Genomic DNA, 16,426 nt, shown 5'->3' with positions numbered 1-16,426 from the left:
ATTTTGACTACTTTTTTCTTTGACTTGTGCACTCCTGAGTTTGAAATCCATCCATCCATTGTCTTCCGCTTATTCCTACACATTAAGGGTCGCGGGGGGGGGGGGGGGGGGCTGGAGCCTATCCCAGCGTCAATGGGCGAGAGGCGGGGTTCACCCTGGACAGGTTGCCAGTCCATCACAGGGCCAACATAGAGAGACGAACAACCATTCACACTCACATTCACACCTACGGTCAATTTAGAGAATCAATCAGCCTCGTCCCCAATTGCATGTTTTTGGATGGTGGGAAGAAGCCGGAGTACCCGAGCCAGGACTCGAACCCGGAACCTTCTTGCTGTGAGGCGACAGTGCTAACCACTGCACCACCGTGCAACCCGAGTTTGAAATCTATCATCTACTACTACTCTAGACAGTCTGTTTCCATGGTCGCTGTTGTTTCACTTCTCTTCTTTGACGGGATATTAAGCTACCGTATGGTCACCTGCAGCAGGAGCCGACTACTGATTCAGCGTGTTTGCTTCCCGTTTTTGCCAAGTCATGACAGATTTTTCAAACAAACACATTCCTTATCAAACCACCTGTTCAAAGAGTTATTACAACACGCTTTTGTTGTGTCCTTCCTTTTCATTCTCTACTCTTCCCTGTCTTTCTCATCGGTTCTCTCATTCTGATTGTCCTTACTCCCTCTTTGGCTTTCCGGCTCACATATCTTGGAAACTGAGATCTGCTGCAGGGAGAACTGATTCAAGGGTCTCACTTTCAGGCAAATGAAGATTCTCCTTTAGCGTGAGGGGGGGCTTTTTCGCATTCCTCTGTCGGAGAGATTTTAGACTGAGAATGTGAGGGTCCTCCACTCATGTCGCACATCTACGCACGTTCCCATTTCATTCGGGCAGGAACACTGAAGAGACCTGTGATGAGGTGGTTTGTGAAGAGTCTGGTATGGCTTTTAACTGAATGCTTTATTGCAAAATATAAATTGATGTATTGTTCTACACTTTAAGAAAATTGCCAGTCAAGAAGCTCTGCTTGGGGGCGGGGGGGGGGGGGGGAGTCCTTGACTTGAATTTACATTTTGATTCCTTTTGATTATTCACAGTTGAGTCAGTTCCCTGCATGGCTCAGGATAATTTCATGCACTTCCATCCAGGTCAGCACCACTATTTAAAGCGTCATGCTCTCTTGCACTGCTGGGGTCCTGCTCTGCACCTACAGCTGCACAAACACATGCATGAAGCGACGACCATCGCCACGAGAAGGTTGTTGTGTGCTAGTTTGCCAGTCGAGAGCCTGTAGCACAAACAACAACCGCTTCTTGTGTTACTGAACCTTTTTATTTCACTAAAGCAGCAATTGCATAAGTGATCTCTCAAGGCAGCAAAAGACAACGCAAAATATCCATGGTGTCAATTGATTTTGTGTTCTCATTTGTTGGGGGTTATGCCAGGAGCAGGAGCACATGCTAAGTTGAAGGAGCAAATGCGACTGACACTGATGAGACTCTGGTGTTCAGAATGTGTCGCTCAGTAATTTCAGAGAACAAAACACTCCTCTCTTCCAGTCATTTCAGCTGTAAAAGTTTGACAATTTGAAATGTGAACAATTTCAGACACAACAAAACACCAAGAGCAAAAGCAAACGACTGCAAGTAAGTAACTTCCATGAGGACAAAGCAGGAACTGCACTGAGTAGCAGCTAACACACTACTCAGGATCCCTTATGCCAGGATGTGGGCCTCCTGTGGTCCTGTGGCCTCCACAGAGCTCTTCATCTTTTTCTACCAGCAAGTACAGACAGTTGTACCCTCCTCAGCTGAAGGGTTGGCTGCATAATTCAGCCGGAGCGATGGGGACTCCCACAATGATTGAGCATAATGACGTGTGAACCCATTAAGTAGCTAATCAGAAACAGCAATGAAGCCGATGATGATGAAGGTGATGCTAGTGAGAATTTCATCACGATCATCAACCCCCCTCCTTCTGCTCCCTAAACTGAAGAAAGGAGGTGTGTGTGTGTGGGGGGGGGGCTGCTGCTCACACAACTGAACATGGCAACATGAGGTGTTTATGAATAACGCAGCTGTGCTGAAGTTTCTCTCCTTAAAACAAGTCGATGCACGTTGTCTTCTGATGCGTCAGTTTCACGAGGGAGTTTAAAAAAAGCACACCCAAAAACACCCTGACAGTCACACCAGACCCCGAATGATAACGAACACCGAGAATTGTTGATAAAGTGGCCGATATTCTTTTATAGGTTTTTATATCTGAAAGTGCACAGGTACAGTCAGAAAAATCCATTTGAAGTATCGAAGGTAAAAGTAATCATCATATTAGCAACATAATTATGATAAACACGTAAATGTGCAGTCTGTTCTCGCTCACTCTTCGTCTTTATACCCGCGGCGAGAAACGCATGAAAATTCATATTTAAATCATCTTATCTTGAGCCAGCACTCACATGTCAGGACATTCGTAGCTGATGCTCAGTACAAGGAAGCAAAGGGAATTCCTGAGGAAGATTATGTGTGAAGTCGTGTGCATAACGTTTCGTGAAAATACATATTTCATGAGGTTATGATGAAATACCGTCAAATGTCAGAATGGCGTTGACTTGTAATTGCGCGTCTAAAAAGTGATCATTTATTGTTATCATAAAATACTGGAGCTGAAGATCTTTCGTATCATTGCACACATTCATTCATTCCACCTTCACCATCCTGAATGACGCACTCCCAGTGTTTCCAGATGGGAAAAGTAAAGACGTAGCGCCAGAGGCTTGAAACGGGAAAAGGAAATGGTCGTGTCGTAACCAAAATAAAAGTGTAAAACTGGTGTAATTTGGTCTCATTCTTTTAAGAATTTATGAGATATCTCTCTGTGACGCCAAGCCTGCATGATAATGATGATGATGGCGATGATGATGAACATGAAGTGCTTGTGTGAGTCAGTCAAACAAGCCGGCCGGCTCCACACACAACGTGATTCGTGGGCCGTGGAGAGAATTCAGAGATGGAGAATATTACTGGCTTGAAATGAACAGGTCTGGTGGCAGTCATGCACAAAATAACCTGGATGTTAGATGCTGTAAAAAGACATAGAGAAGAAGAAGCGGGGTGAGCCATGGAGGCTTTAAATAACTGGACCACAACCCACTGGAGACTGCAGATGATTGTGCATGAGGGGACTTGTGGTATTAATGATTGATGACTTGTTTCAGTTTTCTTGAAGATGTTTAAGTCCTCACCTGAGAGGGTTCTTCAAGTTGAGAGGGCGGGATTAAGCTGCAAATGCGGTACATTGGGTGCATCAACACCAGTCGCTCAATTGCTGTTGACAACTTAAAATCCGACCAGCTATGAAACCATGACAGGCGCTCAAACATTCAGCTTAAGACCGAAGTTGTGTGAGACATAAGTTGGACTCCTCCATGTGAGCGCTCGCCGCCAGCTCTGCAGTGGATTCATTTGGTTTCATGTTGTTCATGTGTCCTCCAGTGATAAACACCAAACAGCTGCATGGTAGGATGGATGTCCAATAACAGCAATCTCAGAACACAGTTGAGTCCGATTTTATGTCATGTCTGTGGGGAATAATGGCACAATTGTAAAAAGTTCACAAACTTTCGAGCTCCACTGTTCACCTGCCTGGAAGAGGTGAAGAAACCAGCTCATATTTTTATTTACTGTGTAACAATAATCCTTAAAAGTACACTCACATCCTTCACTCACCAGTTAATGAGGATATAGTCCATCTTTGGGATCAACATTTGTTTTGCAATCATTTGTAAAAGCATGAAAAACTTGATCATCATTCCGGTGCAACCTGCTGAATGAGATTATTCACATCTTTTATATGGAAATGAATTTCATATGTTAGTTCTTTTAAGGCAGTTGGTGCTTTCTTATATGCACACAAGGAACATACATTTCCCCTATAGCTTCTTTCAAGACAGCAATAAAGCAGGAGGTTCTGTGCCAAACAAAACATCACACACATGCATAATTTAGATTATTGTAGCTTTGTTTCTGTAAGGAGGCTGCACACTTTCCCATTTATTACCAGGCGCCTCTTTATCCATCGCTGTTTCTCCATCAGCCGCTCGCTTCCGCGTGCCAAGTACATCCTGACAGGAAAGAGGAATTAACAAGCAATGTTTCACAGTTACTTTAACAGGCAACAAGCACAAATGAGTGGAATTGACAATATTTGAACGCAGAAGCTCTCCGTGCTCTAAATATCTTCAGCTCATTTTTAATTGAAGGTTAAATTCATCTATTATTTTGTGATTCAAGCAAGCTTGAGTGAACCGTGAACATGATTCCTAATGGCAATGTTGAGAAGTGCTCGTTCAGCTCATTTGATTTAGACTTATATTTTATTTCATATCATTTCACTTCTTTCTTCCAGCTATACATATGATTCGATTTTTTTTTTTTTTTTAATTGGCAGGGCTCTTACATCAGCCCTAGACAGGCTTCTTACCTCACCTGCACATGCACTTCATTTCAAATCTTTATTTGAAATATTTTACGTGTACAAATACATGAATACAAAGTCCATAAAATGGGACTATGATTTAATTCATCCATGTTTTATCGAAGAAGTAAGTTTTTTTTTCACAATCCAAGTCAGATGAAGTGATCAAAAAGACAGAACACAGTGCAGCTTGATGTAAAGATTCTTTGACGAGTCTTTGACAAGGCCAGCGTGCAAACAGGTTGCTCAGACCATAAATTCTCTGCGGGCTAATAGCTTGGAAGGCTAAAGCTAGTCACTGTCAGCTATGTTTGCAGTGGTTCATTCAACAGGCTGCAGTTCGGGACGAGCTGAGTCGTGACACTCAGGTCCTGCTGGATCCTCCCCTCTGAGATTAACGCTCGTTCCTGAGCTCCTACAAGCAAAGATGGAGGAGAATTATGTTCACAGTGTCACTACATTTCTCTCATTTGTAATTTCCACAAATAGTGAGTATCTTCTCTGAATAACAGAGTGACATTGTGACCTCATACTGCTCTACAGCGTGTCGTCTCCCTCTGAGGGGCACCGAGGCTATTTTTATTATTGAATCATCAGGAACGGATCAGACTGCGGCCCGTGAGCTGGATGTTTAGGACTCTGATATGGGTCGCTTTTAAACACATGCGAGCGTCTGACTGGAACTGGATTAGGATAAATTTGTTGGACACAGACGTCTTTCTCCTCGTCTGTTGCGAAGCCACAACTCATGAGTAACGATGCCTGATTTTGCACTAATAGATTATTCTGTTGAGTCAGTGAAACATAAAATTCCATTCAGGATGAAGTCTGCGTGTCATTGCCAAAAGTAGATTTGTGGCGATCAGTTTAGTAGATTATTAGTTCACCAGCTTTAGTGTTGCATTGATGTGAGTTGGATCCGGCTGGCGCTGCTACATCGACTCAGCCGAGCCACGACTCTGATTTGATTCCACATGAAATAACTGAACAATGGGAATGGTTTTGGGAGCTTTACGAATGGAAACTTGTGAGTCCCTCTTTGCTCAGTGCTCAGCACTCTCTCTCTCTCTCTCTCTCTCTGTCTCTCTCTCTCTATCCACCCTGCTGCAGCAGCACCTTTGGGGGCTTGGTCTGCTCTTCTCATTCATTTGTTTTGTCATTTTTTTCAATAAATCTGCAGTGTTTGAGCCAGGCATGAATAGACAAATGCAGAAATCATATCACAGTCAAGGAGCATGAGTGTGTTTTTTGCACTCCGCACACAATGTGCCACTGAGCACCAAGACGCATGTGTGTCTGTGTGTCTAAAGCTGAACCCTGGACTCTACCCCGCTCTCTTGGTTCTTGTGTGTGTGTGTGTGTGTGTGTGTGTGTGTGTGTGTGTGTGTGTGTGTGTGTGTGTGTGTGTGTGTGCGCGCGCGTGTGTGTTTAAAGCTGAACCCAGGACTCTACCCTGCTCTCTTGGTCCTTGTGGCTGCAATGCAATGTGTCATATTATAGGAAATAAAAAATATGAAGCCTGACTGTTGTTTCACAATCCTGAACCTCTCACCAAGCCATCCCATCACAATGTGACAACACCTTTTGGATGCCAAAAATAAGAGTTAAAAATAAGAGTTTGACCTCAGCTGAAACTTCTACTTTTCTTCTTACTTTTCCATTGATCCTTTCCATTGATCCTTGAACTCACCGGGTGTTACATGGACTCCTGTCAGAGAAAGTAATCAAATCTAAAATTCTGAGTGTGGGATTTCCTAAAAAAAAAAAGCTAATAATTTTATTCAACATGTCATGTCTTAAAATTGGGCCCAAAAATCGTGTTCATGCTCAAGGGCTGTAAACACCGGCGTTTTCACAAATTCAAAGAAAACAAAAACAAGAAAATGATTACACGGGGATCCTGTGACTGCAGGTCAATAAAGGAAGCTTATGGACTGCAAGAAACTGTGTGTGTGTGTGTGTGTGTGTGTGTGTGTGTGTGTGTGTGTGTGTGTGTGTGTGTGTGTGTGTGTGTGTGTGTGTAGGTGTGTGTGTGTGTGTGTGCGTGCGTGCAGAATATGTGGCTGTTGTGTGTCTGGGTGTGTGCCAGGGCCTTTAAGTAGCTGTGTTTTCTTTACGTGCACGAGCCCGTGCACCTTTAAATATTCTAATCGATGTTTATGACCCCTGGCGAGAGTTGGACTGTCAGTATGCCAGCTTCACTGCAGCTGGGGAGCCCCCAGCACACACACACACACACACACACACACACACACACACACACACACACACACACACACACACACACATTCCTGCTCTCTTTCTCTGCAAATTGTGTTTGCTCTCTCTGCAGCTGCCACTCCTGTAGCATGTTTCTTTAACCTCTAAACACTCAAAATTTTCAACTCCTCTTTTATCCCATAATTTTCTGCCCCCCCCTTTTCAAATCATGATGCTCCTCGCCTGCTGCAAGGAAAACTCCACCTACTCAGTGTTAATGTAGTCACTGACAGTCAGAGCTGCTCTTCCTCTGTCTCTCGTGCTCTTTCATTCTCTCTCTCTCTCTCTCTCTCTCACTCACTCTCCCGAGCACCCACCCCCCACCCTCCTCCTCTCTGAGAATCCTCCTCTCTCCTCACATCGCTCTCCGGCTCCACTCGCGCTCGCAGCCTCCTGCCTGACTGCCACTCTCCTCTCACCACATATCTTCCTCTACACACACTCATTCACACACACACATACACGCGCACCCACACACACACACGCACACACACACACATACAAATATACACACACACACACACACACACACGCATGCATGCATGCATACACACTCCCCTCTCTCGCTGCCTCCCCTCTCACTAACAGTCCTGTGCAGACTTGAGGAACCCGGAGAGGAGATGATGCTCGAGGTGATTCTGTTGGAGATTTAGTGGTGATTTTTATTTTTTCCTTTTTTTTTTTTTTTTGCTCTTTATAAAAGAAAACTGCAGTCAGAGCAATGTTGATGCAACAGCACCCATTTCCTCTGTGCTGCGTTGATCTGCCTGCCTCCTGCCTAGAATCAGACCATTTTGGGGGGATTTGAGCAACAAGAGTGCGTGCTGCGCTGGCTGTGCGCTCTGCAGTTCTGGTGCACTGGACCTTTCTCATCTCCTCCTCTATATCTATCCAGATAAGGATGCCCAGTTCTGTCTGCAGTCAGGAATATTACAACTACCCGTACTCTTGCTGCTGATGCCTACTTCTCTGTCCCAGCTAGATCGTAGTTTGAAGCACCCTGGTCCCCAAAAGGGAAGAAGAGACATGTCAGAGGTGCTGGTGTTACATATGGAAATGATCTGTCTGCTGCTGGTTTTGCTGGACTTCAGCCTCTGAACCAGACTTCAGATATCTCAAAATCACCGAAAGGCACTGAAGAAATAAGGGATCCCCAGAAAGAGTCCTGAAAATTCCTGTATCACTTTATAAATCGAGGAGCACCAGCTGCTTCCATGATTTTCTGACTTGTACAAGACAATTTTGGCATCTGACTAAGAGGTAAGGCTGCTTTTACTTTGACTTCGCCGTGCTGCTTCATTGTCATTCTGCTCTCTCTGACCAACATCGATCCTATATATTTGGAGTTTCACTGAGGAGGCAGATTTTGCTTTGCTGGATGACTGTTTTACGCTGCTTATGAGCTCATGAAAAGACAAAAACTCTCCTATTGAGCTGCTAAAACATCATCCAGACTGGTCTGATTAGCCATGACTGGCACTGCTCCGTCCTGTTTACTATGCATCATCCAGTGTCTGTGGCAATGACCATCACTATGAGTCTCTGCTTGGCAGCCGGTAAGAATGGAATTGCACTGCAGCTGAGAACCCCGAGGTGTTTAGTGTGGAGTGGATTTCTGGATCAGCCGGCGTCTATTTGCTCTCAGGTTGGTGGTCGGGGTGAGGAGGACACACTCAGGAAGAGGCTGCAGCTCTTTTAAGTTCATTAAATCAATTTTGGGAGAAGTCTCATTGTCTTCGATGCATGACTCATTGTCGGCAGAATCCAGATGACTGTTGGAGAGTTTTTAACATCTAGTTCTCAGATTAAAAACCACTTTTAATTGTGGGCTTATTCCTAGTGACATTCGCTAATAGAAATGGAGCTTAATAGAGGATCTATTGGCGAATTCTCACATCGTGATCATCATCCACTTGAGCTGGATCATGTAACTGCCACTGGACAACCTTGATCGGGGAGTCTTTACATCCAGAGCGTGTATCAGTTGGTTACTCCCATTTCCTCTGAATAGTTAACAGTAGCGTGATGTCTGTGTGGAGAACCAGATGTGGGGTAATCGCGGAGGTATTCACAGGCAGCGCCTTCACCGACGAGCAACTTCTACTAAATCAAGCAGCACCAGAGCCCCGGTAGGTCATCGAGGATTTCTCAGCTATTTGCCACTGAGATCAGATGGTGTTCCTGGATCAAGTCGGTGCAGAGAATTGCACATTTGCGAGTGACTGCACTTCAAGTTCTGCTGTATTTTCTGGTTCATTGCTCTTTTGCATTCGTTGAATAAATTACACAAATGACAATCTGTGGATTTGAAAACCAGAGTTACTTTAGTTTAACAGTTGCAGTCATAGTGCATCAGTCAGGACTCAAACCATACCAAAGCTTGGAGTCATTAGATCAGTGATTTATCAGTAAATCATTAATATGTAAATGCATAACATGATGATGTCAATTAGAGGCCAATATGATTATATAATTCTCCTTGTTTGAATAGAAAGTAGAACGAGAACAACCTGGAAGGAAGCCATTGCACATGAATAACGATGTACAGATTAGTTTCATTCTTGCATCTTGTCTCAGATGAAAGGAAATGTCCTCTTTGGTTTGGAGGCAAAGTGCAGTGTTTTCTTCAAGTGTACAACGGAAGACATGAACGACTATGATGTCGTTGGCTTGATTGGTGTCATTGGAGCATGAGTGCAAACACTTGATGAGGGGATTGTAAGAGCTCTAGAGGTTCAGATACTCTGCCAAACAGCACTGGCGCTGTTCTAGACACTATACTTTCCCTTTTTGGGGGTTTCCTTTATCATTTCTTCCTTTGCTGTAAAACAGTCTGTTGGTCCATAGATGCAGAAAGTTTGTAGAAAACAAAAGGCATTGAAAATAATAACATTTTCTACGCAAACAATCTCTGAAGAGCATATAAACTCCTGCGCTGCTGTTCGTCATGCTGCAATTATCAGGCCGGAACGCTCGCGGTGTGGCTCCTGTGTCTCAGTATTGAGTTTCTTAATATGCTTTGAAAGACGGAGACTGAAATGGTGCAAAGGGTTTTAGAGTTGGAGCCAAGAAACAAACACTTATGTGGACTGAAATAAATTTCGCATTGAAAAGTGTAAAATTGTTATGAGGAAATGTGATGTAACAAAGCGGAGAAGTCCCAACTGCTGCAGTCTGTACTGAAGCAGACGGAGTTTCTGGTGGACATTGGTTCGGAAGTTTGTCCCAATTAGCAGCAGTAAAGAATGGAATGTGACCAGCAACTGTGATGAACATCGATGTGTCCTTGTTAGCTTCAGCTGTTCAACCGATTTTGCTGTTTTTTTTTAGGGTCATTACAACAATCTCTTGGCAGTTTTCTGCAGCTGCTCTTCTAGTTTTTGGACACAAATTTGTTTTTGTCCTGTATGGATTTCTATCGACTGCTCTTGTTCCGTTGAACACTAACATATCAAAGTACTGAACCGCAAGATAAAACTTAAATCTAACCCTGTTCAATCGTCATATTTGCAAATCCAGTTAAGTGAGGGATCCTTTGCTGTACGTGAACACGTTAGCCTTGAAATTTTGGCTTGAAGCACAGCAACGTGTCATAGAGCTACGCAGGCTCTGCTAGACTGTGAGGCTGCTCATCAAGTGCTTGAGCCACACGTGGATGTGAGGATGCTTCGCCTCAGATATAAAAATCTGAAGCAGGAAACCTTTCTGCTGATGCGGGCAGGTGAAGAGGATCCTGGGCACAAAGAGACACAGCACATAGAAGTAAACTGACAATCTGGTGATGAGTTAAAGAGGAGCTGGGGCTCTTGTACTGTAAGGATGATGACTTGATGATGATGAGCTGGTGCGCTGATGGCACAGGTGTGAGGCGATGAAGACAGCAGGAGCCCAGACACAAAGGTGAGGCTTGCGAAAACAGAACAAACCTCGCTAACTCATACGTCAAATGAGCCGCTCTCATCCCAGGTGTCACATAGTTACACTCTCAAGGTCTTTGGCGTCTGATACAAGGCACCAAGGAACCATTTGACTCTGGACGCCGTGATCTGTCAGTCAAGCCCACAGTAAAACCATTAGCATCAACATGAAACCCTCAGTTGAGCTCAATGCTAACAGGAAGATGGAGTCAGTTCTTTATGTTTTAGCAGGTTTATTCCAGTTAGCATCACTGATAGTTTGGATGTTCATTTTACTTGAATACTACAAACACACACACGCACACACACACACACATGCACACACACACATGCACACACACACACATGCACAAACACTCAAGAGTGGAGTTATGTGGCAAATACAGCTCTCTACTTAGATGGGAAGTGGATTTTCAAAGGGTCAATTATTACCTTAATTTGTTACTGTACCTCAAACAACAAGCATTTGTAACCTCTATTTTGAGAGGGCATGAGCTGAACAGCCAGAAAGTTATTGTTGTCATTGTGATAAAAACCACAAAAACCGAATTACAATAAATTCAGGGTCCATCAAAGTAATTTGGACACATTGTCTGGATATTGATGTTTCTGCGGTTTTGCTTTGTTTCCAACATTGCTGATTATTAGCTTGTCAGGCTAATTCAGCTCTTGGTCTCCTTCTCTCCGTCTCTCCCTCTCTTTCCATCTTCCTAAAGTACAACTACAAGCAATAGAATGACGCACTTGAACTATGATGATGGACACAGTCAAGAAGGGAAACCGCCAGTCTGAGTCTTCAGCCAACAACAAAACTTGAAACAGCATATTTTTGAGACCCTCCAGGTTGAGTTTGAGCTGCAGTTTTATTGCAGTGTCAGCGAATGAGGTGCAAAATATAGAGAAGGGAAGAAAAAGAACACATGAAGCAATGCATGAGGAGATGAAGAGGGGACAGAGAGGTGAGAGATGGCGATGCAGGAAATCATTGAAGGAGCGGTGGAGATGAAGAGAAGGACACCTGGGAACAGGAAAAGATTGCAGGTGTTGATGGAGTGAAGGTGAAGTTCCTCGACGACGAACACTTGAGCCACAAATCTGGTAGAGAAATCATGAATGATGAATTTTCAGAAAGGTGCACAGAGGAAAACTGCAGCAGGGAGGCGACTAAGCAGAGAGATATTTCTCTCCATGACTCCCCTTGTACCTCGGCAAGCACTCATGAATTACTTAGGCTTAAAAATACACCTGTACACATTTCAATTATACACACACACGCACACACACGCACATACACACGATGCATAACTACATTAGAGCGCAGAGGACGCCACCTAAAGTTGATTCAGAGCCAGAGGACGAGTTGCTTTGTCCTTCAGTGTCTCAGCACCTTAAACAAATCAGCTTATTTTAGTGGTCTGATGACAGCGTCCCCTGTCCTTGTTTATCCTTGAAATATGTGTGTGTGTGTGTGTGCTGACAGATGGAAAGATGATGTATTTTAAGTGTACCCCTGAGTGCAGCTACACATTGAGCTCATTAATGCATTGAACTTTGCTTTCCAGAAAAGAGAATGCACTCAAAAGCAGCAGTGGAAGGTCACGTCTAGCCGAAGACTTGAGCATTATTTTGAGCTGCTGTTGTGAATCTTGTGTGTCCTCCCTTCTACCTTTCCTCACTTGTTTAATCTCTCTGCCTCCTTTCACTAATCTGTCCTTCATTCCTTACTTTTTCCTAATATCTTCAATTCTTTTCATCCCACCTTCTTCACATCCTTCTTCCCTTGTGGGATTCTTTTCTGTCTTCTATAAGTCTTTTGTTCCTTTTTTTCTTTTCACTTTCCTTCCTGCTTTCCCACGTCTCATCCTTTTGTGCTGAAATTTTGATTTCTTTATTTATCTTGACTCTGCCTGTCATCCTCTCCCCTCATTCCTTCTCATCCATAGAGCGCTTGTTTACCTCAGATGTATATGTACATACAGTATGTAGTATGTTCACTTGTGTGTGTGTGTGTGTGTGTGTGTGTGTGTGTGTGTGTGTGTGTGTGTGTGTGTGTGTGTGTGTGTGTGTGTGTGTTCAGTGTTTGTAAGTCTAGATGTGTGTTTTCTACATGTCTGCACTCCTGGCCAATTAGCCACAAGAGCAATGTTGCAAGTCTTCACAAACAACATAAACATAAAAACAGTTTCACTGACCTTAATGTGCACATTGTGAACATTTCTTATTCTTTGTCAGCATTGTAGTGAATGTGTGTGTTTGTGTGTGTGTGTGTGTGTGTGTGTGAGGCACAGAGAGAGAGAGAGAGAGACTGTGCTCTAGTGTAAGTCTGTGTGCTTTTGTTTTAAGCAGGCTTGTGCACATGGGTGTGCGTGCACATGTGTTTGGATGTGTGAGTGCGGATGCTCTCCTGGGGGCAGGGGAAATTGGAGGCTTACTTCCTTTCCACTAATTACCCAGCAACAGTCCCCACTAATTGTCAGGGCCTAACATGCATTTGATGTCTTTAAATATCCAGCAGTAGGAAGCCACACAAACCATTAAGGGCAATGTGTGGACAGGGCAGAAGAAAGCAGGTCAGTGGCTCTCACTCAGAGACGTGTGTGACCACAAAACTGCAGGATAACCCAACCGCTGCTGGATGTGATGACACTCATCTTGGGGGATGATGCTCTTCAACTAGAATTGGAACACATTGGATTTGACTCTCATGATCAAAATTTGGGCAGCCTGGAGGTGCAGTGGTCAACATCGCAGCAAGAAGGTTCCAGGTTATTATGCTGTCTCTTGCTATCCCCGGACCTGTGCTCAATTTTTGGACCACCAACATGGAAATGTGAGCGGTATGACAATAAAGATCCTTGAATCCTTGAAGCCCCTCCTTCTGTGTGAAGTCTGCATGTCTCCTGGTTCCTGTGTGGGTTCTCTCCGGTACTCCGGCTTCCTCCCACAGTCCAAAGACATCAAGAGGGGCCCAGGTTAATCCAGACTCTAAATTGACAGTAGGTGTGGCTGTGAGAGTGAATGGTTCGGGGTGAACCCCGCCTCTCGCCCCAAAGCTGCTGGGATAGGCTCCTCCCCCCACGACCTTAAACAGGATAAGAGGAAGAAAATGGATGGATGGATGGATGATCAAAATTTGATTAAATGGCCGTAGCATAATACTGTAAACTGACATGCAGGTTTTCTATATCACACTGGACTCACAATACCATCTTCTGAAATAACAATTTAAAACGTGTAAATAAACGAATTAATCAGGGTGTCAGATTGATAGAGTGTGAATTTTACAAATCCAGCATTGATAGAAATAGCAAAGCAAATCTGTCCAATTTGTCTTTTAAGTCAAATATGAGTTGAGGATTTGGAGACTTGCTGCACCCCTAATGGGTATGAAGATGTAAAACTCTTCATTCAGCATGTATGAGGCATCAAATCTGGGAGGATTGCTTTCCACAGATCGTCTCCTCACATCCAAACTCCTCCTATGCAGAGTCATATTGATTGTGACGCTTTTCCAAGTAGTGTTTTGCAGCCTGGCATTGACTGAGTCAGTCAGCAGAGACAGAAATGACAATAAAATTAAATTCAGCACATTGCAAATCTGCTTTTCAAAGAATTTACAGAGTAGACTGAATATAGAGAGAAAATAATCTGATTTACATCAGCTACACTTGTGCACCCAAAGCTGATGTCTGTTTTATTTCCAAGTCACTGATCAGTGACACAAATACAATCCAAAATATCCACTGCATGATATTCAAGAAACAAATGTTTGCTTTAGAAATGGAAGCAGGATAAAAGCAGCGACTTGCACTAAGTCTGCTTCTATTTACACTACTTGAGGACAAACACGAGGAAGTAAACAATGCGATAGAGTTTCACATTAATATTTGATATGTACAAAAATATATCAAGTAAAATGGGACATTTCTGGTTGACTGTTGATGGATGGGGCCTGATTATGTTTACTTTGAGCTGTTTACGTGTGCAAGACCTCAAATCTGTTCCTATATAAAAAAAAGTCAGGACCTCAAAGGGGGACAGGCAGAGATAGAAAAGTCAGTGTCTCTCATCTCCTGTCTTCTCCATAAATAGCTTTATCTCCGTCTGCCACCCAGTGATACTGACAGCCTGCATTAGCGACTTGGAACTGAGGAGTTGTTTTGTCCTGTACTGAAGAACAAAAGGCAACACAACCGTCCAGCAGAGGGGGTGGGAGACAGACAGAAAGACAGGCGGTGCAGAGAGACGGACAGGCAAGACCCGATGGGCTTTTGTTTACATAAGTAGAGCAAATAGATGTAATAAGGAGTCCGATCACATGTGTAAACAGGGAGAGGTGGGCACTGGGGGGAATCCACCATGGCTGATAAATGTACACAGATTCCTCCCAGGGCGCATGGTAAATACATGATTTAATATCCTATGAAGTGAGACATCCTGGTTTTGCAGATGAGCTGTGTGCTCTGACAGCGAGCGCTGATTTTGTGACGTGCAGGTCAAAACACTAAACAACAAAAAAAATAAAATTTGGCAATGAATTAGCCACTGTTTAACACAAGCACTGAAACAATACAGGACCTGCTTCACAATGAAATACTCTTATCTGAAGTGTGATGTGTTACAGAATCCATCTATTTGCTTCCGCTTATCCTGTTAAGGGTCCCGGGGGGGTGGAGCCTCTCCCAGTGGCTTTTGGGTGAGAGCCGGGGTTTCACCTTGGACAGATCGCCCATCAATCGCAGGGCCAACATAAGGACAGACAACCAATCACACTCGTGTTACAGAATGATATCATAATTATTTCTGCAAAGGACAAAATGAGCCCAGCTTTAATTAAAACTACAAAAGTAAATACTAATCAAAAGTGGCTGCATGTTCTCCCTGTGCCTGCGTGTGTTCTCTCCGGTACTCCAGCTTCCTCCACAGTCCAAAGACATCAAGAGGGGACCAGGTTAATCCAGACTCTAAATTGACCGTAGGCGTGACTGGGAGAGCCAATGGTTGTCTGTCTCTATGTGTTGGCTCTGCCATGGACTGGTTACCCGTCCAGGGTGAACCCCGCCTCTTGCCCAAAGGCAGCTAGGATAGGCTCCGTCCCGCAACCCTTAACAGGATAAGAGGAAGAAAATGGATGGATGGAGGCCAGAAATGCCACTTTTGACTTGCAGAAAGAGGACAAAGTTCTTTAAAATGTCAAAAATCAATTAAGGGGCTACCCAGTCTGTCAGAATTGGAGCCTCCAGGCCTCATGTATTTGTAACCTTTTAGGTAAACACTGGTACCTCTTAATGCTTCTTGATGTTGAATTATTAAAGCCTGCCAGGTTTTACAGCTCTGCTAACAGTGAATGAATGAAATGACCGACAGAGCATTACCATGGAAGTCATTTTAAAACATTTCAGTACCAAGCTTAAACAACCATTCCACTTATTTCTCATCTGTACACCAAAATAAATCAGGGTTTAGTCAAGCAACTTCATGGTGCTGCATTTTTCTGATGTCACTGGTTCGTACCAAACAGAGTGAGACTCAATATCCACTTAAATCACACAGCTCACACAGCATGTTTGCTTCTGGGACTTTTCTGAATAGACAAAGTCAACGGCCAGAGACGACATACTCTTGACTGTACAACCTAAGATTTTTAGCTTCAAGATAATGTTTTGATCTGCACATTTAGCATTAATTTATGCTGTTGACATGTTTTTGTAAAGGTCCTTTTGATTCCAGTAAAAGCCTGAGTTGCAACACGTTATTTCTGTACACAAACAGCAT

The 16,426-nt window shown here is 43.7% G+C and overlaps 1 protein-coding gene across 3 annotated transcripts in view; it reads left to right on the top strand.

Annotated features, from left to right (window-relative positions):
* Positions 1-7,116: 7,116 nt before the first annotated feature.
* Positions 7,117-16,426, top strand: part of sgcd (sarcoglycan, delta (dystrophin-associated glycoprotein)) — a 247,945-nt gene continuing 238,635 nt past the window's right edge. For 2 of the 3 annotated variants that reach the window (XM_086226538.1, XM_086226535.1), the window contains exon 1: positions 7,117-7,994. The gene's annotated coding sequence lies outside the window, so the exon portion shown is untranslated. Of the gene's footprint in view, positions 7,995-8,821; positions 8,864-16,426 lie in introns of those variants that run through there. The other variant, XM_086226540.1, reaches the window with a different exon arrangement.

This window comes from Aulostomus chinensis, chromosome 15 (assembly GCF_037954235.1).
Source record: "Aulostomus chinensis isolate RoL2024-O1b breed Wild chromosome 15, RoL_Achi_v1.0, whole genome shotgun sequence".
Classification (NCBI taxonomy): Eukaryota; Metazoa; Chordata; class Actinopteri; order Syngnathiformes; family Aulostomidae; genus Aulostomus; species Aulostomus chinensis.
The sequence above is the reverse complement of the archived record's forward strand: the minus strand, read 5'-3'. Positions and strand labels throughout refer to the sequence as shown.